Here is a 27,816-nt window from a genome sequence, read left to right as displayed (position 1 = left end):
CTACCAGTCCATGCTCACTGGTACTGCAGCAGAAGAACCATCACAGATACACTGAAATGTTTTATCTCCAGTGAACACATCTGTTTCCTATGTCCAGATGGAGAGAATCAGTCTATTCTTATCACGTAAGTTTAAAGGAGATTCTTTATGTCTCTTTTAGTTCATCATAATGGGCTCGACACACGGGAGGCGACATCGCCTCTCCTCCATTCATTTTCAATGAGACATGCGCGACAAAGCGAGAATCGCGGGTCTCCCTCCTACCAAGCGAAACGCGAAAAACGTGCGTGTGAAATTTTGCGCTTGTGCACGTGTCGTGCACAGGCGACCCAGCGACGCGATCCCAGAAAGTTGAAACATTTTCAACTTTTCCTCGCTGTCGCTCGGACGAGGACCAATCAACGGAGGTTTCATTCACTGACCAATGAGCGGACAGGATGCTCCGCACATCTCCGAGCAAACATGGAGGAGAAGTTGATTATTATTATGTTTTATAGTAAAATCAGAAGTAAGATTTCACATAACTCTAGCAGCACCTTGTGAAACATCATATCTACCGCTTTTTTAACTCTGAACCGCTTAAATAACCTTAATTCCCTCCAACCTGACACAGCCAATCAAAACAACGGAAGTTTCGATTTCGCCATGGAACAGAACACGTAGACGGCTTTACCGCTGGCCGCTGCCGTGGATCGCCTCCCGTGTGTCAGGTAATAAAAGCGACGGCAACAAATTTCGCTGATCGTGGTCGTTTGTCGCCTCCCGTGTGTCGAACCCATAACAAGTAAATAATAAGTTACTTTTTCACCACATAGTAAACAGCAATTTTTCAAATCCAGTTATTTAAATTTCAATCTAAAACTAACATGCAAGTCTAACTTTGAAGTTCACCTCTAAATATTGAAATTTAAGTATAAACTGGGTCATTTTACAGATTTACCTAAAATGCAAAGCTCTGTTGCCAAGCTGTACGCGCATTCTCGCTGACGACATATTGTTTACAAACAGTAAAAGGGTCTATTCTGGACCATTCTTCTTTACAAAACATCTCTAGTTCATTCAGGTCTGATGGCTTCTGAGCATGGACAGCTCTTTTTAACTCACACCACAGATGTTCAGGAGTATTCAGGTCTGGGGATGGAGATGGCCATTCCAGAATGTTCTACTTGTTCCTCTGCATGAGTGCCTTAGTGGATGTTGAGCAGTGTTTAGGGTTGTTGTCTTGTTGAAAAATCCAGCCCTGGTGCAGCTTCAGCTTTGTAACTCATTCCTGGATTTTGGTCTCCAGAATATGCTGATGAGTGGAATCCATGCGTCCCTCAACTTTAACAAGATTACCGGTCCCTGCACTGGCCACACAGCCCACAGCATGATGGAACTACCACCGTGTTTTACTGTAGGTAGCAGGTGTTTCTCTTGGAATGCTGTGTTCTTGTTCCTCCATGCATAACGCTCCTTGTTACGCCCAAATAACTCAGTTTTAGTTTCATCAGTCCACAGCACCTTATTCCAGATGAAGCTGGCTTGTCCAGATGTGCTTTAGCAGACCTCAAGCTGCTCTGTTTGTGCTGCGGGTGGAGAAAAGGCTTCCTCTACATCACTCTCACATGCAGCATCTCCTTGTGTAAAGTGCACCAAATAGGTGAACGATGCACAGTGACTCCATCTGCAGCAACATGATGTTGTAGGTCTTTGGTGCTGGTCTGTGGGTTGACTCTGACTGTTCTCACCATTCTTCACTTCTGTTTATCCCAGATTGTTCTTGCTCTGCCACTTGGAGCCTTAACTTGAACTGAGCCTGTGGTCTTCCATTTCCTCCATATGTTCCTAACTGTGGAAACAGAAGCTGAAATCTCTGAGACAGCTTTCTGGATCCTTCCCCTAAACCATGATGGTGAACCATATTTGTTTTCAGCTCATGTGAGAGTTGTTGTGAGACGCCATGTTGCTGCTCTTCAGAGAATATTAAAGAGGAGGGAAACTTACAAGTGGTCCTTAAATACTCTCTCATAGTTAGACTCACCTGTGTATGGAGGTCAAGGGTCACTGAGCTTACCAAACACATTTTCAATTCCAACAAACAATTCTAAAGGTTTTAGAATCAATGAAATGACAACAGAGCCCACATGTGCACCCGCCCATTTTTGTTTAAACAATTATTACATTCTCTGTAAATCCTATAAACTTTGTTTCACTTCTAAGCCACTTTAAAAAGTAGAAGCCTACTTTTAACCCCATTAACCCTCTCACAGAACTTTAGCTAGTCCTAACCAGTGCTAGCATGTAGCATGCAAACGTGGTTCTGACAGGTGTTTCCCATATGAACAGGGAGGCCATCTACACACTTCAGTATAACCTCCGCTCCTTCATGAATGTCAAACACTGGCCTTGGATGAGGCTGTATTTCAAGCTGAAGCCTCTCCTGAAGAGTGCAGAGGCTGAAAAGGAGATGGTGCAGATGAAGGAGGACTTCTCAAAACTCAAGGAGGACCTGGTTAAATCTGAGAACCGGAGAAAGGAGCTAGAGGAGAAGATGGTCTCAATTGTACAGGAAAAGAACGACCTTCTGCTTCAAGTCCAGGCTGTGAGTTACACCAAAGAAAGAGTCAATCACAATTTACATGGTTAGTATAAGTGGATGCTTACAATAAGGAAACCCAAATTTGATTTTAGGAAGGCGACAACCTGGCGGATGCAGAAGAGCGATGTGAAGGACTCATCAAAAGCAAAATCCAGCTAGAGGCCAAACTGAAGGAGATTACAGAGAGACTGGAAGATGAGGAGGAGGTGAACGCTGAGCTGACGGCCAAGAAGAGGAAGCTTGAGGGTGAGTGTGCTGAGCTGAAGAGAGACATTGATGACTTGGAGCTGACCTTGGCCAAAGTAGAGAAGGACAAACATGCTGTGGAGAACAAGGTGAGCTAAAACACTGCAGCTGTTTCAGGTCGTTGGAGGAAGGTGGTTATAGCATCTCTTTGCTGACTTTAGGTGAAAAACCTCACTGAAGAAATCCTGAGTCAGGATGAAAGTATCTCCAAGCTCTCCAAAGAGAAGAAAGCTCTGCAGGAAGCTCATCAGCAGCTGCTGGATGACCTTCAGTCAGAGGAGGACAAAATCAACTCTCTAACCAAAGCTAGAACCAAACTGGAGCAGCAGGTGGATGAGGTGAGTCAGCATTAACATCTGGCAACCGTGTTTATGGTCTGATTAATGGCTGTTCAAAACCTCAGCTGGAAGGTTCTCTGGAACAAGAGAAGAAGGTCCGAATGGATCTGGAGAGAGCCAAGAGGAAGCTAGAGGGGGATCAGAAACTCGCCCAGGAGTCAATAATGGATCTAGAGAACGAGAAGCAGCAGCTGGATGAAAAACTGAAAAAGTAAGATGTGTAATACGATTTTCATCTCAAAGTGGAGACCTGCAGGGAAACAGCTGCTCTCAGACCTCCTGACTGGACAACATTTTTACAAGTTAAGCAAGCGTTGCTTCATTTTACAGGAAAGACTTTGAGTCATCTCAGCAGCAGGCAAAGGTGGAGGGTGATCAAGCTCTCCGTGCTCAGCTGCAGAAGAAAATCAAGGAGCTGCAGGTGATGATTAGATGATTTACTAAACACCCTTTAAAGAGAACATGATTTTACACTCTCCTGCTTACATAACCACTGACTAGCATGACTGCATCAGCATTGCTTTGAAAGATGCAGCTGTAAATAATTATGGGATGGAACCATCTTTGTTTTTAAACATTGTTCAGGGTCGTACTTAAACTAAACAGCAATAAAACTGAACTACTCATCGGCACCGCTTCTGTTTTAAAAAATTCTCCCAGCTTCTCTATCAGTATTGACTCCAAAGTTCACCATCTTCACAGGTAAAAAGTCTTGGTGTCTTACTAGACGGTGCACTTTCATTCCAATCTCACATTAACCGTCTTACTCAGGTCGCATATTTCCATCGTCGCAATATCAACAGACTCCGTCCTTTTCTCACGCCTCACGCTGCTGCAATCCTCGTTCATAGTCTCGTCACCTCTCGCATCGACTACTGTAACTCCCTTCTGTTTGGTCTCCCAACTTCATAAACTCCAACTTCTCAGAACTCTGCAGCACGCATCATTACTGGGACCCCCTCAAGAAATCACATCACTCCTGTTCTTAAAATCCTACACTGGTTGCCAATAGAAACCAGGATCACATACAAGATCCTACTACTCACATTTAAATCTATCTATACCAGGGCCCCAGAGGTGGAAAGAGTACTAAAATGTTGTACTTAAGTACAAGTATAATTACTTTCATGAAATTTTACTCAATTACAAGTAAAATTACCTGCCTCAAAATGTACTCAAGTAAAAGTAAAAAGTAGCTTATTTCAAATGTAGTCAGAGTAAAAGTTACTTAGTTACTTTTTTGACTGTGCAAGGACGGGCTCTTCTGAATAGTTAAAAAAAAGACAATGGGGTATAAATGTCAAAGTGGCCGTTTTTTTAATTAAATGAACAAATATGCATATTGAAGTACAAAGGCAGTTACACTGCAAACTAGTAACATAAATTAGGTTATAGTCACAAGCCCATGACTTTTCCCTGAATGCTTATTTAGAGCAGCTGATTTTTAAAGTTAGCAGAGTTCCTCCTTGGTAGTGGGTTCACTCACTCATTTAAAGATATCGGCCAGAGGCAAAATTTGTTTGAACAGCATGTGTAAATGTGTATTAAAACCTCAGATGAAAAAGGTTTTTGGATTTTGACGGCTGGAATTGTAAGAAAATCTGATGTTTGTGACCGGCGCAGGAAAAACAGAAACTAACTTCCAGTCTAAGCCCTGGGCAGCTGGTGACGTTTCACATGGAGCTCTGCTAAACAGCTGTAGTAAACAACGCCTGGCTCCGGTGTTTCTGCGTTAGCGTTATAGCAGAGAACAATGTGTCATCAATCAGATGTAGCTTCTGAAGCCTCTACTAGTCCATCAGATTTGTTTTTTCTCTGGGAAACGGCGACGAGAACGGATATTAGATTACTGGAGAAGTTCAACCGAACTCCGACCCCGCCAGCTGGATATCACTACCAGAGGTGCAGACATGTTTTAGACCGTTTGACTCAGAAGACCTGCGACCTGATTTGGACATAGAGGAGGATTCTGTTCATCTTCAGAACCAAAATCGGTACAGTTTGTTTACTTTTCTTCAAATATTTCATTTCTGTGCTCCACTGGGAGCTCTAAGCTGGTCTTAGCTCCATCATGTGTCCCAATATAGTTCAGTAATCTACAGTTTTACTGCTGTGTGTATTTATTGACATAACTCTGGAAAATATTTAACCTACAATTTACCAGAATAAATCTTCCTGCTGCTGGAGTAACTCCTTAGTTCAACTCGTTGTTTGCACTAATCCAGGATGTCATGGAGGTTCTAATGTTGAAATATAGAGATCATCTTTTAGATTATATCTGTGTGTGTGTGTGTGTGTGTGTGTGTGTGTGTGTGTGTGTGTGTGTGTGTGTGTGTGTGTGTGTGTGTGTGTGTGTGTGTGTGTGTGTGTGTGTGTGTGTGTGTGTGTGTGAGTGCGTGCGTGTGTGTGTCGTAGTTTTCCCAAAGGACTTGTTCTTTCCTTACCGGAGCGAACACGGTTAGTTTTGCTGCAGTCATGCTAACGGGACTCGTCTGGAGTCCAGAAGTAGCGGTGCGGTTCTAGATGGATTTATAGATGTAGGTTATTATTTTAGATCAGACCTGTTATTTAAAAATGCGTGTAGGACACAGACACATGGCTCAGACCTTTTGCTGCAGCTGTTAACGCAATTTTACGTAATAATTAGGAGCATCAAAGTAAACAAATAACAGTGATTCACAATATTAGCATCAGCAGCTAGCTTGTTTTACGTGCTGGAGTGACGTATGCAAAACACAGTTCTTTACTGTCTGGAGGAGAGGATTTGGGTTTTCTGTAATGATTTATGACAAAAGTCCTTAATAAAATAAAAAACTGGACCCAGTACATGTTTATATAGATGGTAAAGTGTAGTTATTTTGCATTTCTACAATTTTAATGCCGAGCCAATACCTTTAACCCTTCACCACTGAAATCAGTTTGTTCATCTAGAGCTGTAGCGAAGCCTCGACGACGTCGACGGCTCGATTCTAAAAATATGTCGACGTCAGATCCGGAAGTCGACGCACCGCGCCCACTTGTTGCATCCCCAGGAGTTTGTAAATAGAGGAGGAATCTGCCTATTTTTCCTCTAGTTCGCCCTCTTCTCCGCCTTCACTAACATCTCCGCCAAATACCGAAGACCCGGAACAATGTCCGTCCACTACTAGATTATTTTCCTGTTTTGCCCGCCTTCGTCTCCCGGCAACGGACAACAACTTCCGGGGTCAGATGCGCTGCTTCGTGTCTACCGCAGATGTAGAAAATCACCGGGAACGTTTCTCCCTTCATAAAGGAGCTTCTTTCAGACACTAGGAGAGCTGTTTTGGTGGTAGCAGTCTCTCCTCCGTGCTGGTCTGTTTGCTGCTGGGTGTTTTTGTTTTATTTAAACTTGGTAACTTGAACTTAACGTTGGTAAAGCTACTGTTAGCATCTTCGCTAACAGCTTCTTGCGTTGGGATAAGCTGTTACGTTTTGGTTTAGAGTTCATCTTTTCTGTGGTGCAGATCTCCCTTTTATTACATTTAGAGTGTTGTGGGTTTTCGGTTTAGTTGAAAATATCACCTTGAGTTTGGTTTAACCACCCAATTTAGAGTTTGGATCCCTACTTATTTGTACTTTTGTTTTAATTCCCCACAGGCAGAATTAGTTTTATTATTCCCAACCTGTGGATGGAAAGATTTATGATTTTTGTTGTTGTAAATAAACCTGATCATCATTTTAACTTTTAAATCCCGTTATTGTCCCTTCCTTTTTGCACACGAGCCAAACTCCCCAGGAAGGGTCGTAACACCACTCCCCTCCCGCACATAAGTGACCAAAACAAAGCAGCATGGAGACACTCCATCTTCTACCACCTCTCAGGCAGCAGCCTGCACTCCAAAGATCTACACGTCACCAGAACATAACCAACCGCAACACAATAAAAGCAGTGTTATACAAAATGGAAGGCCCGTAGCGTTTATTCTCTTACAGTAATAATTTATCAATTTTTTTGAGGAATTTATTTGAGATTTTCTGGTTTTTGTTAATTGTGCAATAGAAAAATAATCATTAGATTAATTTTCTAAATAGTCATTAGAATAGTCGACTATTCGATAAAATAATCGTCAGAATAATCGTTTTAAAAATAATCGTTTACCCCCAGCCCTATGTTCATCCCAATCCTCCTAAATAATCCTCCAATCATCCAACTGGAATCCTTAAGGGTCCCGTAACGTCCATCCTGTCAGAACAGCCCTTGGGAGCCCAGGTGTTACTAGAACTAATGGTGTCTCCTCACCAGCGTGAGCCTCCAAACTGTGAAGGTTGGTCTCCAAATATGAACTTCAAATTCATGCATTTATCTCCTCTTGTAAAACTTTAACGTGTTTTAAAAGGCATGTATCATGATATGTTACACCTCCCAGACCAAAGATAGGTCCAATATAAGATAAAACATGATCATAAACACTGCAGAGACATCATTGTTTATTAAATACAAGTTATTTTCCTGAGCCAGTACTTCAGCCAAGATACAGGATGCATGGATTTGATGAAGCCATGCTGTCTCATGCAGTCCTATATGTGTAACACACACACACACACACACACACACACACACACACACACACACACACACACACACACAGCAGCAGCAGCATGTTAGAATCATTTGAATGACTAATTTAACTACACTGAACTGCTTTAGTAATAATTTAATCTCTTATTCTGGAGAAAAAAATAAAGAAACAAGCTAAATCATCACATATCTGTAGCATCAAGAAGCAACTTCTGAGTTCAAACACAGGGATGAAGCACAAACTCACAGAGGCCTGCAGGTCTTCTGTTCTATTTCGTCTAGTCTTAGCCCTTAAGCGAGCTGCTATTGGAAGGGTGATCTCAGCATCAGCCAATCATGAAGAGCTTAAATGTACGCCCACCACGTGGGCACCCCTTGTGGGTTATATAAGTGGAGCGACTCCACTGCTCGCCTCCGTTTTCTCTTCACGCCAAGCTTAAGAGGTTCCTTTAAGAGCAATTATACAAGAAAAACCTACTCACCGACCATGTCCAGCGACGCCAGGACCTGCCCGGCCTGCCAGACGGGCTCCATCTCCAGCGGCGACCTGCACGCCAAGTGTAAGGTCTGTCTCGGGGCTCACCACGCTGGCCTGGCCTTGACCCCCAGGCCTCGTGCCCGTTTTGTACCGCTCTGCCCGTGGCTGAAAAGGTCCGCCGGGTCGAGTACTTCACCCCCTCCACCGACGAGGAAATTCCGGTGGCTGGCACGTACTCGCTGGACAAGGCGTTACGGTTCTTCAACGTCGGCCAGGAGCCGGCTGGCTCCTACCGATTGGACGATGTCATCGACAGCGAGGAGTACGACGAAGCTGGCTGCCATAGCCCTTCTTCCCTCCTGTACAACACGGAGGTCGACCACGAGGCTGGCTGCCATAACCCTTTTTCCCTCCTGTGCAACACGGAGGTCGAGAAGCCTCGTGAGGAGTACGACGAGGCTGGCTGCCGCAGCCATTATTCCCTCCTGTACAACACAGAGGTCGACTACGAGGCTGGCTGCCATAGCCCTTTTTCCCTCCAGTACAACACGGAGGTCGACGAGCCTCGTGAGGAGCACGACGAGGCTGGCTGCCATAGGCCCTTTTTCCCTCCTGTACAACACGGAGGTCGACCACGAGGCTGGCTGCCATAGCCCTTTTTCCCTCCTGTACAACACGGAGGTCAACGAGCCTTGTGAGGAGTACGACGAGGCTGGCTGCCGCAGCCATTATTCCCTCCTGTACAACACGGAGGTCGACGAGCCTCGCTCAGCGGGTCCTTCTGCCCCAGTGGTTTCTCGCTCCTCCCTGCCAGCAGTTAGAGCGCTGCTCCAGGAGCTGCCCGCCATCATCTCCGCGGCTGCGACCCGCAGGGGGCTAGCCGTTCCAGAACCGGCTCCCCTGAGGCAGATGAATTGGCGGGAATTTTCGGGGCAACACAGACGCGCTGTCCAGACCCCGTCTGGCCGCGCTTCCCCGCTGCCATGAGCTGCTGGTCCGCCGCCTTCTCCGAGCCTGCCAGGCTCGAGGCGCCAATTTCCACATATGTGCCCATTACCAAGGTCGAGGGCTTCTCCGACCAGGGCTGGCCATCCGTTCCTCCACTGGAGCCGGACTTGGCCTCGCTGTGTGGCGTCAAGAACCACCTCACTGGACCGCGAGCAGTTCCCGCTAAGCATGACCAGCTGCTGAGGCGGCTCGCCCATCGCGCACACCAGTGCGCCTTCCAGACCGGCGCTGCAGGAAATAACATCGCCTTCTCGCCTTTGGCGTTTCCAAAATGGTGGAGGAGCTTGACTCTCCTTTCGAGTCAAAAACCATCATTACTAAAACTGCTGATGCCATCCTCAATCTGTGCGCTGCTGTACTCACCGGTTCTGCTCGCATTGCTGCCTGGCAGACCCTTATCCAGCGGCCTTGTGGCTCACGGCCCTGCCCTCCATTCCTGAACACCTGCACAGAGAGATGCTGGAAGGCCACATCACCTCTGACGTTCTGTTTGGTCCCCATCTTACGAGCGTCATCTAGAGGGCTCAGCGGCTGAACTTTCAGCCACGGTGCGAGACCTGGTCCACTCTCGGTCAGCCTCGCACTCCGGCCGTTCCCCCAGAGGATGGGGCGAACGGCGCGGAAACTCCATGCGCCCAGCTGCACGGCCCGCCCCGCGGAGCCGGCCTCCCGCTGAGGCGGGAGCAGGGAGTTGGCGGCCATCGGTTCCGAACGAGCCAGCAGACGCAGCCTTGGCAGTTGGCAGTCACAGGAACCTCGCCGAAAACAACCACGAAAACGACTCGTTGGGGGCAATGTGTGTGCTTATGGCTGCAATGCACTCCATTTGCGCACCGCCCCCAGCCTACGGCCAGGCCCGACTCATCCTGCTTCCCCCACAACGTTGGGTGGGACGGGATGTCATGGCGCTGTCGCGACCACGCGCAAAGCTCGCACATTGCGCGGCTTCATCTGCTGGCAATTTGACGTTCCCGTGCACGGGCCCGGCTCCCACTCGTCCTTCATGGACTCCACGCTCTGCGGTGCAGATCAGCCTCTTCCAGCTGTTTCACACTCGCCCTTTCGAACATAGCCCTCCATGGGTCGCTCCCAGTTCTCTGGTACGAGCGACGGCGGTAAGGGCACGAAACCAATCCTCAGACGTTGCTCACGTGACCTCGAGCACACGTCCACTGTCGGAACGCGCGCACGAATGCCTCCCTTTCGGCTACTCGCTAGCCCAGCGCACTTTCTCCAAATGTCTGGAGACCGCGCTGCAGCCACTGCGCACGGTGGAAACGAGGGTTTTATTTTACCGGGACGATCTGCTCCGATGCGCCCGGTCCGAGGACGGGGCGTCAGTGCAAACCAGGAGGTTAACAGAGCATCTGTCAACCCTGGGGTTTTCTATAAACTGGGGGAAGAACTCCGTTCTTCCATCCCAGTCGATTATGTTTCTCGGGGTGGAGCTGAACGCCTCTCTAATGAGAGCACGTTCGTCGCCGGTGAGAGCAGCAGATCTCACCACGGTGATCTCCCGCGTGCAACCCCGCGAGATCGTGAGAGCCCTGTTAGTCATGAGACTTCTGGGCATGATGGCTGCAGCCCACTCGGTGGTGCTGCTAGGGTTGTTGCACTCGAGGCGCCTGCAAAGTTGGTTCATCTGCCTCCGGGTACACCCGATACGTCAGAAGAGACGTATTGTGATGGACAGAAGACGGAGGCTGCCGAGCTCCGAGGGTGTGGTGATTGGACACCAGCTGGTCCTCGTTATGGATAACGAGGCCAGGGAGGATAAAAGGGTGACAGACCTACTGAGAGGTGTGCGTGGTCGACCTGTCATTGAGGCATCGGACTTTGGGGGGTGGGGTCGTTCGCAGCTGGTTAGGGCTGCCGGCGACAAAGATAGCTAAACAGGTGGTTAGAGTTCCAGCGTCAGGAGGGAAGGCTGGTCGCCTTCTTTAGGCAGCTATAGGGCTGGGCTTAGGTGGTGCCAAGACCACGCCGACATCTGCCGCTACGGACTCTGGCAGTGGATTTACTTGTGGATTTACCCGCCGTCCTCGCAAGCTACATCCCGGGGCGTTGGACGGTGCTGGAAGCTCAGACCCCGGGAAGGGGGGTCACCACATCTGAGACAGCTAAGTACCGCTGCTTGAGTGACGCATGCCAGACTGTGATTTTAGGAGGGGAGACTTTGGCCACAGTATTTTAGTATAGGTTTTATGATTGGGGTTGATTTGTGTGTTTTAGCAGATTGTGTAATAAAGTATATCCTTTTATAAATCAGTGCCTACTGGTGGTGTGTTCAGGTTCTGACTGGAGAGCAAGATATTCTGCCCGTGCTGCCCACGGCTACTTTTATTACAGTATGTTGAGGGTTCCCCCCTCAGTGGGCGGGGACCTCGCTCACTGGGGAATCCCTGCATCCTCTCACACGGGGTTCCCATCGGACGTCCTGCGTCACACGTATCTGTGTTTACGGATGCGTCACTGTCTGGGATGGAGGGCACGTGCTTGTCCCATACGGCGGCAGATCGCTGGCCCTCCCACACGCACGAGCACATAAATGTGTTGGAGCTTATGACAGTGAGGACTGTGTTCATGCACTTCGCTGCTCTTCTCCAAGGCTGTCATGTCGAAGTTCACACAGACAGCCAGGTGGCGGCAGCCTACATAAATCGCCAAGGGGGAGTTCGATCCCCCCCCCTCTATTGCGCATAGCCACAGATTTACTGTGTTGGGCACATGTCCACCTGCTGTGCCACCTACATTCCGGGGATCCTGAATGTAGCGGCAGACATCCTGTCGAGAGGGGGTCCCCGCGACTCCGACTGGCGTCTGCATCCCGCGCTGATATCACAGATCTGGATAAGGTTCGGGGAACCGTGTGGATCTGTTCACGGCTCGCGAAAACGCTCAGTGTTGCCTGTGGTTTTCCCTGAGTCTCCGGGACCAAACCTTGCTCGAAGCGGACGCCTTCTCACACCAGCCCGGGCTTCGAACGCTCCTTTATGCGTTTCCACCAGTCCCTCTGATTCCCCGTCTCCTGGACCGAGTTCGGTCAGAACAGCTCTCGGTAATTCTGGTGGCTCCCAGACGCTTGTCCGCGTCATGGCTTCCGGACCAGCAAGCGCTACTGTCCGGCTCCCCGTGGAGACTCCCGCGAAGGGAGGACGCCCCTCCCCAGGCGGATGGGATAATCAGACATCCTCCGGAAATAAGCCATCGGCTGTGGGTCTGGCCGCTGAGCGGTTTCGATTAGGGGTTTCTGGGCTGCCGCATGATGTGGTCACCACGATTCAGAGTGCGCGGGCGCCCTCTACCGTTGCATCTTACGCTGCTTAATGGGCAGCTTTCCAGAACTGGGGCACAGAGCGGAATGTTCAAGCGCTCTCCTGCCAGCTGGCGGTTGTCCTATCGTTTCTGCAGATGCTGATGGACAGAGGTCTCGCATTCAGCACTATTAAAACATATGCTGCAGCTATCTCATCCTGTCACCAGGGTTTTGGTGATAGGTCTGTTTTCAATCATCCCCTCACAAAACGTTTTCTAAAAGGTGTCAGAAGGAACAGACCTGTGTCCCGCCCGCTAATTCCCCAGTGACTAACGGTGGTTCTGCGTGGCTTATCTGAAGCCCCATTTGAACCTTTGGACCAGGTCTCACTCAAGTTCCTGTCACTTACAACTGCCTTGCTGCTGGCACGGCATTAGTCAAGAGAGTGAGCGACCAAACCGCCCTCTCAGTGGCTCCCGCATGCCTCAGGATCCGGGCAGATGGCGGGTCTGCTGTTTTCTGCCCCAACCCAGCCTTTGTGCCCAAAAAACATTAATGCTTCCTTCAAATCCAGGTCAATTTCATTGGCTGGACTTTTTCCTCCTCCCCATAATTCTGAGGAGAAGGCGGCTTCCCATCTTCTCTGCCCGGTGCGCGTCCTCATCATAAAGCGTGTAGCCCCCCCTCCCCGGTTTAGACGCGGCGCTCATGCAGGTGTCTCTTCCTGTTCCGACGCTGCTACACGTAATATTTTTAATTTATTAAGCCTACAATTTATTTTTACTCAGTAATGGATATGATTTAAAATGTAGCGAATTACAATTCTTTTTTAAAAACTTACTCAAGTAAAAGTTAAAGTACAGATATTAAAAACGACTTAAAAAGTATAAATTTACAAAAAAGCTACTCAATTACAGTAACGTGAGTAAATGTAATTCGTTACTTTTCACCTCTGCAGGACCCCACTTTATCTGTGTAACTTACTAACTATTGCAGCCACTTCCCGATCTCTTAGATCCTCATCTGCACTTCATCTGGCTCAACCTCGAGCTCGCCTTACCACCACGGGGAGCAGAGCGTTCAGTTGCTCCGCGGTTTCAAATTTTTATGTGTCTCATTTGTTCTTATTGTTCTATCAACCTCTGTTGTTTTTATTGTTTTTATCTTGGTTTAATTGTGAGGTGACCTCGGGTTTGAGAAAGGCGCCCTCAAATAAAATGTATTATTATCATTATCATTATTATTATTATCATAATAATAATAATAATAATAATAATAATAATAATAATTATTATTATTATTATTATTATTATTATTATTATTTGCAGTAAATTCAGGAGGAAAAGAAGCTAATTTCCTTCAGAATTCCATCTAATTTAACCAGCTCTTATCTCAGCAGCTTCTCTCAGGTCAAATCCTAATTCTGACTCCACTTACAAAATCAAAACAGGCGCAAACTGAGGAGCTGGAGGAAGAAATGGAGTCTGAGCGCTCTGCTCGAGCCAAAGTGGAGAAGCAGAGGTCCGACTTGTCCAGGGAGCTGGAGGAGGTCACCGAGAGGCTGGAGGCACCACTGCCGCTCAGGTTGAGATGAACAGAAAACGTGAATCTGAGTTCCTGAAACTTCGTCGAGAGCTGGAGGAGTTTTCACTGCAGCACGACGCTACATCCGCTTCTCTGCGCTAGAAGCATGCAGACAGCGTGGCTGAGATGGGAGAGCAGCTGGATAACATCCAGAGAGTCTGTCAGAAACTGGAGAAGGAGAAGAGTGAGCTGAGGCAGGAGCTGGATGATGTGTCCAGCAAAATGGAGGCCGTGGCCAAAGCAAAGGTTGGTCAGCAGCCACAGCGTTGTCTTCTACTGCATCTGCAGATAAATAACATTCATGCTTTTTCAAATTTCAGATTAATTTAGAAAAAATTTGCCATTCACTTGAAGATCAGCTGAATGAGATCAAGAGTAAAGAAGAGGATCATCTGAGACTCATTAATGACTTGTCTAGCCAGAAAGCCCGAATGACAACAGAAAACGGTGAGAAACCTCCTTGTTCCACCTGAATCATACAGCAGAAAGTCAATTTTCACAGATATATGTATGATATTTCATTCTTAACCTTTCAGCGGAAATATCTCATCAGCTGGAGGAAAAGGAGTCCTTAATGTCGCAGCTGACACGTGCAAAGCAAGCCTTCATTCAGCAGATTGAGGAGCTGAAACGACTTCACGAAGAGGAGGTGAAGGTGAGCTCAGAGAAAACACAAACACATCTCAGAGACAATAAGACTGCTGAGCAGTTTGTGTCTTTCTGTTAAGGCTAAAAACGCCTTGGCTCACAGTTTGCAGTCATCTCGTCACGACTGTGAACTCCTGAGGGAGCAGAATGAGGAGGAACAGGAGGCCAAGGCAGAGCTGCTGCGCTGCCTGTCCAAGACCAACAGCGAGGTGGCTCAGTGGAGGACCAAATACGAGTCCGATGCCATCCAACGAACAGAGGAGCTTGAGGAGGCCAAGTAGGTACAACTGTCACGTCATTTCAGAACAGGAGGATTGTTGGAGGAACTAACGACACGAAGTTATCCTACAGGAAGAAGTTGGTGCTCCGTCTCCAGGATGCAGAGGAAAGTGTGGAGGCTGTCAACTCTAAATGTTCCTCTCTGGAGAAAACCAAGCAGAGGCTGCAGGGAGAGGTGGAGGACTTGATGATGGATGTGGTCAGGTCCAATGCTGCTGCAGCAGTCTTAGACAAGAAACAGAGAAACTTTGACAACGTTCGAGGAAGCATTCTGGTGCAAAGAGCTGAGACACATTTAACATCTTTAGTATCACCTTTAGTGTTTTTGGACAAACACCAATGAGTTAGGAACTTTCCAACAATAGGCTCTGTGTGAACAACCTTTGCTAACCCTACTAATTTACGTCCACTAACTCCAGCTGTTTCTGTAGTTTCTGATTCCTCCACCTCACTCAGCATGGCTCTATTAAATACCCGCTCTGTTAACAATAAGTCCTTCCTGCTCAATGATCTAATTCTCTCTAAAAACCTGGATTTTCTGTTTCTGACTGAAGTTTGGCAGCAAACATCTGATTATTCTGCTCTGATTGAACTCTAACCGAGTGGTTATTCTTTTCTTAGCCAGCCCCGGGGTTCTGGTCGTGGTGGAGGTCTAGCTGTTGTTTTCAGAGACCATCTTCCATGTAGCTCTACAACCTCTGGTCACTTTGCTTCCTTTGAACTGCAGCTGATTAAAGTCGGGCGTAAGGGCCCGTTCTACTGTGCTGTGGTCTATCGTCCACCTGGTCCAAACAGTTCTTTCCTTCAGGAGTTTAGTGACTTTCTATCCTCCACTGTGAAGCTGTCCAGACTGGTGATTGTTGGTGACTTTAACATCCACGTTGATGATCCCTCTGATCTCTTTGCCATGAATTTCTCCAGCCTTATGGACTCCTTCAGCTTTACCCAGCATGTCTCTGGCCCCACACACACCAGGGGGCACACTCTGGACCTTGTTTTTACCCTGAGTCTAAATGCTGACAGTGTTTGTCCTGAGGACGTTTATATTTCAGATCACCATTGCATTTTCTTTAACTTGTGAGTTTCTGCGTCCCCACCTCCTGCTCGCCGTATGCTTAGTTCTCGTTTCCTTAATGAGAGCACAGCTAGCAATTTTTCTGCTGCTTTTGATCCACCCTGTTCTTCTGATAACGACCCATATTCCTTACCTTCTCAGTTTAACGAGCACTGCCTCTCCATTCTGGACAACATCTGTCCTGTCAGAACCAGATCAGTTCCTGCAGTGAACCCTACTCCCTGGTTTAACAACAGCATTTGCCACCTGAAGCACCAATGCATAAAAATTTAACGCTTGTGAAAGAAAACCTGTCTCCACGTTAGGGGCTGCATGACTTAATTTTTTTTAAAGTCGACAGTCAAGTAATGAAAATCGAGTCGACTTTGACCAGTTGTTGATGACGTCATACACCTGAAGCGGTGGGGGGTGGGGGGCTGGGGGTCGGTCGGTTGGTTCGCTGGAGTTTTTGACAATTAAAATTGCACCCATATTTTCTAAGTTACACACATCTCGTTTAACAGCGGTAGTTTCTGCATTTATACTGCTCCGCTTCAGCCCTCTCCCCCTCCCCCTGCGCAGCGGCCGCAAACTCACTGATGCGCCTGCAGCCTCTCAGAGTCCCTGCTGCTCTAAACATTAAAATAATTATTTCATTTTTTGTTCCTCACTTCTGATTACCTTCAATGGTGTCTGTTTGTTGCAACCAGCAGGTACAAAAACTAACTTGTTTTTATTTGACTATTTTTCTGTCCTGCCTGTTTATTATCTTCCTGCATCTCCTCTCAATCCTAAAGAAAAACTACTACCTGGGTTCATATATATTAATCTCATGAGTTACCTTTGAACTGCAGTTCTAAAAGATCTACCGACCGCAAAAACAGCGGAGTGCACGCTGCTCGCCGGCCGCATCAGTGAGGTGCGTCACAGGGTGGACAATACAGGTGATGCGCCCCAATCCACAGCAGCGAAACGCATCAGGCACAAATAAAAGATAGAGAACATAAAAAGAAATGAGCCGACATGAACGATCGCGTGTTAAATTAGTTTTTGAGGTGGCGACACCTGATTTGATAATGTTACTGTGGCCGTGTTCAGGACGCAGATGTCTGGAGCGCGTCAACAATCAGAGCTTTGTATGCGCAGGCTGGTTAAGGTTAGGATGGGGGTGAGGGGAAGGTTAAATTGCAAGAGGGTAAAGGTCACAATTTGGTTAAATGTCCGTTTTACCGCGGGTGTCAGTACCGACGCTCTGGCACAGCGCGTCGCCTCCGCCTCCCGACGCGCAGGAGCTCGTCACCTGCTGTCATTTCCGAGGACTGCATCTTGTCGCTCATTATCACGTGACAGCGACTAGTCTATGACAGGCATAAAAAGTCACTACAGAGCAGTGAAGTCGACTAGTTCATACAACCCCTACTCTACGTCCATCTGCTAGATTGCATTGAGGCGCTATATAAAAGATTTCTTTCTTTCTTTTTTTCTTTGACCTTTATAGCCTGGCTCCATTTCGAGCTTTGGGATGGGTCAGGATGGGTCATCGTTGGCCAGTATGGACTGGTATGGGTCTGCAGTTGCAGGAGAATTTCAGTTGCAGTTTGGACTCTCGCTTGGCAGGCGGAGTTGAACTTAAATGCATACCTTTGCACCTACCAGTGCATTTTATTTCTTCAGGTTGTCCCGACACTGTTCTGACATCCGTCCAGATCCTTTGGCTGTTGAGAAACTTCTTTAAAAACATTTTCATTTGTACCAACCTGTCTAGCTCGTCATGGATGGCTATTGCTGACGATGATGAGGAATGTTTGGAGCTCTGAAGCTGACCAAACTTTGCTGCTACTTGATGGCATTTTCTTACATCTGAGTACATCTAATTATAATACAAACACTTGTTTGGTTGTTTTTGCTTGTTGCAAGTAGTGATCTAATTCCCCGGTCAGTGGACCATGTTGTTTTGACGCTGCCGCACCACCCTAGCCATACCGCTCCATTGGCCTATGGACCTAGAACAGAAAGAGCCCATGAATGACATGGTTTGGGTCAGTTTTATGGACCAGTTATAGAATCGGGACGGACAGAAAAGCAAACCTCGCAGTGGAACTGAGGTGGAACCCTAACTTAGCAGTGTCATGCACCAATGAAAGAATTGTCTTTGTCTTTTGGTTTTACCGAGCCCTCCCTGCATGCAGGTTTTTTCAGAGTGGAAACAGAAATACGAGGAGGGTCAGGCAGAGCTGGAGTCGGCGCAGAAAGACGTTCGCTCTTTGGGGACTGAGAACTTCAAGATGAAGAATGCTTTTGAAGAATGTATGGAGCAACTCGAGACCCTAAAGCGAGAGAATAAAAATCTCCAACGTGGGTTGAAACTTTTTTTAACTTCAAGGTTTCATTTGTGGATGAATTATCAGCTTCTTTTGATTGCAGAGGAAATAATGGATGTGACTGAGCAGCTGGGAGAGGCAGGTAAAACCATCCATGAGCTTGAGAAATCAAAGAAACAGGCTGAGCAGGAGAAGGTAGAGTCTCAGGCAGCTTTGGAAGAAGCAGAAGTTTGTAGAATAAAGATCTCAGACATAAATGGTTATTAATTTCACGTCCATCCTCGATGAGGCTTTGTCTTTGAACTCAGGCCTCTCTGGAGCATGAGGAATCCAAAATCCTCCGAGTCCAGCTGGAGCTGAACCAGGTGAAGTCTGAAGCGGACAAGAAGGTGGCAGAGAAGGATGAAGAGATCGAACAACTGAAAAGAAACAGCCAATGTGTCATCAGCACCATGCAGAGTAATCTGGATGCTGAAGTCCGAAGCAGAAACAATTCTCTCAGAGTGAAGAAGAAGATGGAAGGAGACCTCAATGAGATGGAGGTCCAGCTTAGCCACGCCAACAGGCAGGCAGCCGAGGCTCAGAAACAGCTGAGGAACTTTCAGGTTCAGCTCAAGGTGGGCCAACTCTTCAGCGCACACATGTTGGCTTTATGCTGTCTAACACTGATGCATCTCTTCAGGAGATCCAGATCCACCTCCACGATGCCTTGAGAAGCAGTGATGACCTGAAGGAGCAGGTTGCTGTTTCTGAGCGCAGGAACAACCTCATGCAGGCTGAGATGGAGGAGATCCGATCAGCTCTAGAGCAGACTGAGAGGAGCCGGAAACTAGCAGAACAAGAACTGCTGGATGCCAGCGAGAGAGTCCAGCTGCTTCACTCACAGGTTCAGACCCATTATTCAACCGTGAAGGATCTAAAAACATACGACTGTTAATAAAATAATCCTCAAACTTCTAACTGCAGTTCTTAAACTTCTAGCTTCTGTTTAGGCTGGCTTTTGTGTGACCTTCTGTTGATTCTTCATCACTACCTTCTCCTCATTCAGATTCTAGCAATCCTGCCTTTCCCATGATTATGTCTTTCTAATTCCCTTTCACATTTTTTAATCACATTTAATTTTACTTATGGCATTCTTAAATCTTGTTACTTTTGATTTTGAATTGTTCTTCCTGTGAAGTGTCTTGTGATTTTATCTTGAGAGGAAATCATTTCTTCTTTTTCTTCCCAGCATCTGCAGAACTTCACATCTCATTTTCTAATTTAATCTACCGTAGGGAAACAGGCCAGGTGTATCACAGCACATCTAGAATGTCAGAGATCATAAAACAGGGGATTACTCTGTTACCAAGGAAACAAAACACTGATCTGACTCTTTACATTGGATCACATCACCCAGACCTTTTGGTGTTCCACTTGTTCCCTTGGAAGATGTTCAGATCGTTGGGTTTCAGTGTTCCTGTGAGGAATAGAGGTAAAACTAGATAATGATAAAATACACAATGAGCTACAAATACAATAACACACCAGTAACAACAGAACAAAGGAGAAACAGTTAACTTAACATGGACAGTTACAGTAAATAACTGAATTTGAGTATCAGGCTGATGTCCATCAAACATGTTGCATCATGACTAGAATAGAATAGAATAGAATAGAATAGAATAGTCATGTTCTGTGCCCCTTTAGTCCCCAGCTCCCTCCTGGTTTCCCTCATATTTCTCCTAGTCACCCCACTGCCGTTTTCTATAGGTTCAGATTTTCTGTTCTTTAGTCTCCTTTAGTGTGTTTCCTTCCCCACGTAGATCATTCGTTTACTTATTTTTAGATTCCCCTGTGTCTTTGTTCTACGGTGTTTAAGTTTAGTTTAGTTTAGTCTCGTAGCTTTTGTTTTACGGGATTTAGACATGGGTTTCTCCCCTGCTTGTTTCTGCTCCTCCTCTCACTTCATTAGTCTCGCCTGTGCCCAATTCCCCTAATCCCCCCCCCCCCCCCCCCCCCCGCCCCTGTGTATATAATCCTGTCTTGCTCATAAGTGAGCTTTTGGTTTTTGTCTTTCTGAGTTTTAGTGACAGGCTTAGAGTCCTGCACCTGTCGAGTTTTGAGCAGCATAAGAGGAATTTTACTTTTTACAACCGCTCCTGCCTCGAGTTGTTCTGGCATTCTGCTTGTTGGGTCAAAACCTCCTGCAATCAACGTGACAAGAATAGAATAGAAAGTGCCTCTGTTGTCCCTCAGTGAGGATGTTTTGATGCCACAACACCAATCACATTCACAACAGGAGCAAAGAGGAAAACATAAAATAAAGATTTAGATTTAACAAGAACATATAATGCAGAAAGACTTCACATGTAAATTGTTTATATAAACATCTTTCCCAGGGTTTTGGTGAAGAGGGAGCCAATTCCCTAAACCTGGATTTACTGTGTGATCCACGCTCTAACCCGTGGACACTCCAGCCTTCTAGCTTGTTATGACCTCTGTGTTCCTGGGCTCCATTTTAACCACCGCACCAAGGACAGCTCCTTGCTCCGGCCCCGCTGAGACAGGATCAGCACCAGCGAGAGAGGCACGCTGAGACGCACCCTTCCTGCCGGCCCGCGGCCACCAGCTGGAGACAATCCGCGCTCATCAGGGCTTCTTATAAAGGAAGACGAGGCGGAAAGAACGGGGGTTGAGAAAGAGAGCGGTGAAAGGTCGTCGATGAGTTTTCAGTGGGAGTTCGATGAGAGGTTGCAGACAGCGCGCTTGTGGAGAAAGGACGGAGTTTGGATCTGCCTGAAAGAAAAGAAGTTTGAGAGAGAAGTGAAGGAGAGCTTGACAGAGTCGTGTAAAGGAAAAGGATTCCAATCACCGAGTTCGGGAGTTTCGAGCTGCTGAAGGAGTGCCGAGCTGAGCTGCGAAGGAAAGCAGTGTAAAGAAACGGAGAGTTGCAGCCGGAGATCGTGGAGACGAGTGAACTAAAGACTACAGAGGACACAAGGATCTTTTCTGGAGGAAACCCATCCCCTGAGAGAGAGAGAGACTGAGAGAACGGGAGAGCGTGAGACGCTGGCCACGTTAGGAGCAGCACAGGACTAAAAGGAGGACCAGTACACAAAACAGGAGGGTATTATCTGAGCTTGAGGGGGGCTTTGCCCTTGTCTTCAGTTATTATTGACATTATTATTTCCAAAGACTTTATTTACACCCGCCTGGGACAATTTTAGTTAATAAACTCCTTTTGAACTTTTTATTGTCTTCGTGTTTGCTCCCACCACACTTGTGTTGCCCCTCCTGGTACTCCTAGGCCGGGGCTCGTCCGGGATCGTTGCATTAATACTATTTAATATTCCCGAGACAAATTTTATTATTACCTACAGTTGTGTGGAGTTTGGAACTCGTGTTTTGAAGGCTCATTGAAGTTATTGTACTAACGTGGTGTTCTCACCTCTTGTGTTATCATGACTAGTTTGGCGGAGATATTGGAGGCTCCCTCGCGGGAGGCGATCGAGGGATGTCGGAAAAGCGTTCTCGAGGAATTGGCTGCACACCTTGGCCTCCGTGGCGCTTGAGCAATGCTGAAACCAGACTTGAGAACAGCTGTGATCCAAGAAATGGAGAGATGTGGTTTGATTCCTCCTGCCATCAGTAAGACTGATTTACTGCAGGTGGTGGAACATTCGGAGGAGTCCGAACCGGCCAAACCACCTGGGGATTCCCCCAGTGAGATGCCGACTACACTGGAGGAGCGTAAGATTACTCCTCTGCCTGTCACCCTGCCTCGATATGAACCTCCTTCTCCTACGTCTGCTCTGAGTTCCCTTGAGGCTGCACGCCTACAAGCGCGGTTGGCCCGGGTAAAATATGAGGCCCAGGAAAAGGCTCGTCAACAAGACATTTCTCTGGAACTAAAAAGACTTGAGCTCGAAGCTGAGACAAAGCTGCGATTATGAAGAATGGAACTGGATCATGAACTGCAGATGCTTCGTGAAAACACTTCCACCAGTGGAGTGGAAGCGAGATCGGCTGACACGATAAAGACTGATTCACCGCCTGATGCCGATAGAAGAGAAGTGGAACCTCCTGCGGATGAAAGAAACCCTGACACCACAGATAGAAGGAAATTCGACGTGGGCAAACGCATTGCTTTGGTGCCGACCTTTCGGGAGACGGAGGTGGATAGCTTCTTCTCCGCATTTGAGCGACTTGCGGCCGCTCTCGATTGGCCCCGGGAGGTGTGGTCACTTGTTCTCCAGTGCAAGCTGTCAGGAAAAGCACAAGAGGTAATGGCTTCTTTATCTATAACAGATAGCATGGATTATGAAAAGGTGAAGTCTGCGGTTTTGAACTCTTATGAACTGGTCCCTGAAGCATATAGGCAGAAATTTCGGGCACTCAAGTATAAAGCTCCTGGACAAACTTATGTGGAGTTTGCTAGAGAAAAGGTGTGTTTGTTTGAGAAATGGTTGTCTGCCTCCAAAGCTGACAAAGCTGAGGAACTTAAATAATTAATACTAATGGAGGAAATGAAGCGATGCTCGCCTGAACGTGTGGTTTTATATATAACTGAACAAAAGGCAACTCGTCTGGCTGACGCGGCTCTATTAGCTGATGAGTATGCTCTGACTCATCGCTTTAGTGGTGATGTGCCGCGACCGGAGCACAAGCGCCCCGTTCCCTTGAGGCCTCCTGGAGTAACTCAACCTCCGGGGCGACAAACGCATTGTTTTTACTGCCACCGCCCTGGCCACATAGTGAAAGACTGTTTGATTTTGAAACGTCGTAATGAACAAAAACGATCCCCCCCCACGGGAGATCGGGTTGCTGACTCATCAGCCTTCTCAGTCGGAAATGAAAGAAACAACCGAGACTGAAAGTTCATGTTTTAAGCCTTTTCTGTCCCAAGGAGTTGTGGCTGAAAACGAAAATGGTACACATGTTCCTGTAAAAATACTCCGTGACACCGGAGCTTCCCAATCTTTAATATTACAGGGAACATTACCCTTGGATGAAAATAGTTTTACTGGGTTGTCAGTTCTACTTTCTGGTATGGAGCATTGTAATGCTTATCTAGATGATATTGTTGTGCACACGTCAACCTGGGAGGGACATATTGCCACGTTAAGAGAGTTGTTTAGCCGGTTAGACACTGCTAATCTTACCATAAACCTAGCTAAAAGCGATTTTGTGAAGGCTACTGTAACTTACCTCGGGAAGGAAGTCGGACAAGGTTCTGTCCGCATGTTGCAAGATAAAATTCAGGCTATAACTGAGTTTCCTGTTCCCAAGACCCGGCGTGAGCTCAGATGGTTTATAGGAATGGTGGGATACTACAGATGCTTTTGTAAAAACTTTGCGGTAGTTGCTTCACCCCTGACTGATCTGTTGAGTCCACAGGTCTCGTTTAAATGGACAGCAGCCGCCCAAGGAGCCTTCGAGAACTGCAAACTACTTCTATGTTCGGCTCCAGTTTTAAAGGCACCAGACCTCACACGCCCTTTTAAACTGGAAATAGATGCCAGCGATGTCAGGATGGGAGCAGTATTACTTCAAGAAGATGAGGTCGCTTTGGACCATCCTGTCTCCTATTTCTCCAAGAAATTCGCTAAGTACCAGCTTCATTATTCCACAGTTGAGAAAGAAACCTTAGCTTTAGTACTGGCTATCCAACATTTTGAAGTTTATCTCTACCCTGGAAGTAACCCCATATTGGTGTACACGGATCACAACCCCTTGGTCTTTTTGTCACGGATGTATAATAAAAACCAGCGGCTGATGCGTTGGGCACTATTAGTGCAAGATTATAACTTACACATACAGCACAAGAAAGGCACAGATAACATTAGTGGCAGATAGTCTGTCTAGGGCCTTTTAATGTGTAAATCCTAACAGGAGTTAGAGTTTTCGAGTTATTTTTGGCATCATCCGGTTTTACAGTGTGCATTGTGGTTCCCTTGTAGGTTTTAGAGGAATATCCCCTTGGGATGTTCCTGTTTTGTTTGTTAGTGTTGGGGTCATAAAGGTTAGTGTTGGTACGTCCTACCATCTCGGGAGTACCCCAGGATGAGGAAGGACGGGCTTGTCAATGGGCCACCCTTCCTTGTTGCTGGTTAATGTGATCGCACATGTGCTTAATCTGCCCGCCTTTGCACCTCATGAAGACAGGACGGTTAGCCAGTTTTTACTAGGCAGATAGCGGGAATCACTACGTACAGAACCGGGCTCCGCAGTGATATTAGTGTGCCGTAGAAGACAGATCCGTCGCCCAGACTCGGAACTCAGCCGGTCATTTCTTTGTTGTTTTTTTTTTGGTCAAAAGAGGCTTTCGGATTTTATTGATTCAATCCCGCCTCTTTTTCCTTTTTAGGAGGGGGGTGTTATGACCTCTGTGTTCCTGGGCTCCATTTTAACCACCGCACCAAGGACAGCTCCTTGCTCCGGCCCCGCTGAGACAGGATCAGCACCATGGAGAGAGGCACGCTGAGACGCACCCTTCCTGCCGGCCCGCGGCCACCAGCTGGAGACAATCCGCGCTCATCAGGGCTTCTTATAAAGGAAGACGAGGCGGAAAGAACGGGGGTTGAGAAAGAGAGCGGTGAAAGGTCATCGATGAGTTTTCAGTGGGAGTTCGATGAGAGGTTGCAGACAGCGCGCTTGTGGAGAAAGGACGGAGTTTGGGTCTGCCTGAAAGAAAAGAAGTTTGAGAGAGAAGTGAAGGAGAGCTTGACAGAGTCGTGTAAAGGAAGAGGATTCCAATCACCGAGTTCGGGAGTTTCGAGCTGCTGAAGGAGTGCCGAGCTGAGCTGCGAAGGAAAGCAGTGTAAAGAAATGGAGAGTTGCAGCCGGAGATCGTGGAGACGAGTGAACTAAAGACTACAGAGGACACAAGGATCTTTTCTGGAGGAAACCCATCCCCTGAGAGAGAGAGAGACTGAGAGAACGGGAGAGCGTGAGACGCTGGCCACGTTAGGAGCAGCACAGGACTAAAAGGAGGACCAGTACACAAAACAGGAGGGTATTATCCGAGCTTGAGGGGGGCTTTGCCCTTGTCTTCAGTTATTATTGACATTATTATTTCCAAAGACTTTATTTACACCCGCCTGGGACAATTTTAGTTAATAAACTCATTTTGAACTTTTTATTGTCTTCGTGTTTGCTCCCACCACACTTGTGTTGCCCCTCCTGGTACTCCTAGGCCGGGAGGGGTGTAACATAGCTGAAGATCAGAGACCAAACAGAACAGGGAAGTTTTGATTTTAACTCACTACAAGAACTAAAACATACCAGTTTCAGCATCAACTATGTGGATAAGTATGTCTATGAATGCCTTCTAACAGTAAAATCCTCAGATACAGCTCACATATCAAATGAAAGAAACATTTTCATCACTAAAGTTGATGGAAGAAGCAGTAATGAACAAAATTTGGAGCCTGCATTGAACATTTGTACACATTTAATACTTTTCTGAACCAGTGAAACCTTTGCTTTCTGTCCTTTCATGTCAAACTTCACAGAACACCAGCCTGCTGAACAGCCGGAAGAAGCTGGAGGCTGATCTGTGAGATGGATGATGGAGTCCAAGGTGTGAGGAACGCCGAGGAGAAAGCTAAAAAGGCCATCACTGGTGTATGAAAGTTCATTTTTGCCTCATGCTGGAAAAACAAGAACCAATCACACACCTGACTCCATTCAACAGGCTGCCATGATGACAGAGGAGCTGAAGAAAGAGCAAGGCACCCGCGCTCACCTGGAGGGGATGAAGAGAAACCTGGAGGTCACGGTGAAAGACCTGCAGCAGCGCCTCGATGAGGCCGAGAACTTGGCCTTGAAAGGCGGGAAGAAGCAGCTTCAGAAGTTGGAATCGAGGGTAAAATATTCTGCATGGATCATGCAGAACGTGTCCATCAACCCCTTTTGGAAACTGATGGCATCCTTCTGCAGGTGCGGGAGCTGGAGAATGAGCTGGAAGCAGAGCAAAGACACGGGTCTGAGTCGGTGAAAGGTGTGCGTAAGCTTGAGCGGAGGATTAAAGAGCTCACTTATCAGGTAAGGAAATCCCCAGGAGTTTTTTTTCATCTGTTCCAAAGATAAAAGAGAAGAAGATGCTTGTTGGTGCTTGTAACCAGTCTGAGGAGGACCAGAAAAACCAGATGAGGCTGCAGGAGCTGGTGAACAAACGATGGTTTATCTGAAACCTGACAGGAGGAGCACACCAACACCCACCTGGCTAAACTCAGGAAGGTGCAGCATGAGTTGGAGGAGGCTGAGGAGCGAGCTGACTTCGCCGAGTCCCAGATCAATAAAATGAAAGTAAAGAATCGAGACATAGGCAAGGTGTGTCATTCGTCTAATGTCTTTAAATACTTCCTATCTGAGGGTACAGTAAAAACTGTATTTTTTACCTTACAGGCCAAAGACAGCGGGGAATAGTCAGGACGGATGTCCACAGAGACAAGATACCTGCTGCGTTTCAGTCTGAGATAGTTTGCAACATAATCTTAAACTAATCTGTTTCTTCTTCATTTAAAGTAACCTTGTGTTTGATTTATGATAGTGACTGAGATTCTCACATCATCAGCTGTTCCAACATCTCACTGGGCTGTTTATGACAAACCAACAGAGTCATTTACAACCTCTCCAGATGTTTGCCAGGTTCTCAAAATCCCGTCGGAGTCGTGATTCCTCACTCTCGTGTTGGAGGGTGCTGGAAATGTCCACATGGAACGCTGACATTTATAAAAACGTTCACTTTGGAAGGAGTGGTTAAAAAAATTGGGTTTTCTGAACAAACACACACACAAAAAAAATCTGTTTTTCCAATACATTTTATAAATGATTTTCAGATTTTACACACATGAGTCTTTTATTTTCAAAATCAGTCTGGCTCGTACATAAAAATGTACTGATTGTATAATAGTTCTGTATCCCTAACCCCACAATCATTGTCCAGTCAGATACTGGTTTCATCATCATCATCATCATCATCATCGTCATGGTATTTTTCAGTATTTTACACAATGTGACTCTTACTAAAAGGGGACACAGTTATCTCCTAGACTCATTAGCATTGTGTGTTGAAGTGGATGTATGTTACCTTAATTCAATAAAGCAGCTTAAAACATCCTTCCTCATCGAGAGATCACAACCCCCGCGAGGCATCATACCATTGCACTTCTCGACAGAAAATGGTGGTAAACAAAGCCGTTCGGTCTCACGTGCTGACGTAAGTTATATATGACATCGCAACGTTGCATTTTATTTAGAAAATAACCAGGGATGTGTGAGCATGAGGGAGGGAGTGTGTGACTGTGTTTGTGTATGACTGTATGTGTCAGGTGGGGCCTTTGACTCCTCCCCTCTCCGGGAACTTCTCTTGATGATATAGATCTTCGTCCCCCCTCCCCCTGCCACACCTGGTGTGAGGGGTTGTGCCTCGGTCTGCCTGAGTGTTCGTGGCAACCGGGTCTGGGGGTTTAAGATTTTTGGCGACTGCCTGATAGA

The 27,816-nt window shown here is 46.9% G+C and overlaps 1 pseudogene; it reads left to right on the top strand.

The window, feature by feature from the left end:
• LOC107397306 (myosin heavy chain, fast skeletal muscle-like) lies at positions 1-27,816 on the top strand (annotated as a pseudogene).

The sequence above is a fragment of the Nothobranchius furzeri genome, chromosome 5 (assembly GCF_043380555.1).
Source record: "Nothobranchius furzeri strain GRZ-AD chromosome 5, NfurGRZ-RIMD1, whole genome shotgun sequence".
Taxonomy (NCBI): Eukaryota; Metazoa; Chordata; class Actinopteri; order Cyprinodontiformes; family Nothobranchiidae; genus Nothobranchius; species Nothobranchius furzeri.
This window is presented reverse-complemented; position numbering and strand designations above follow the sequence as displayed.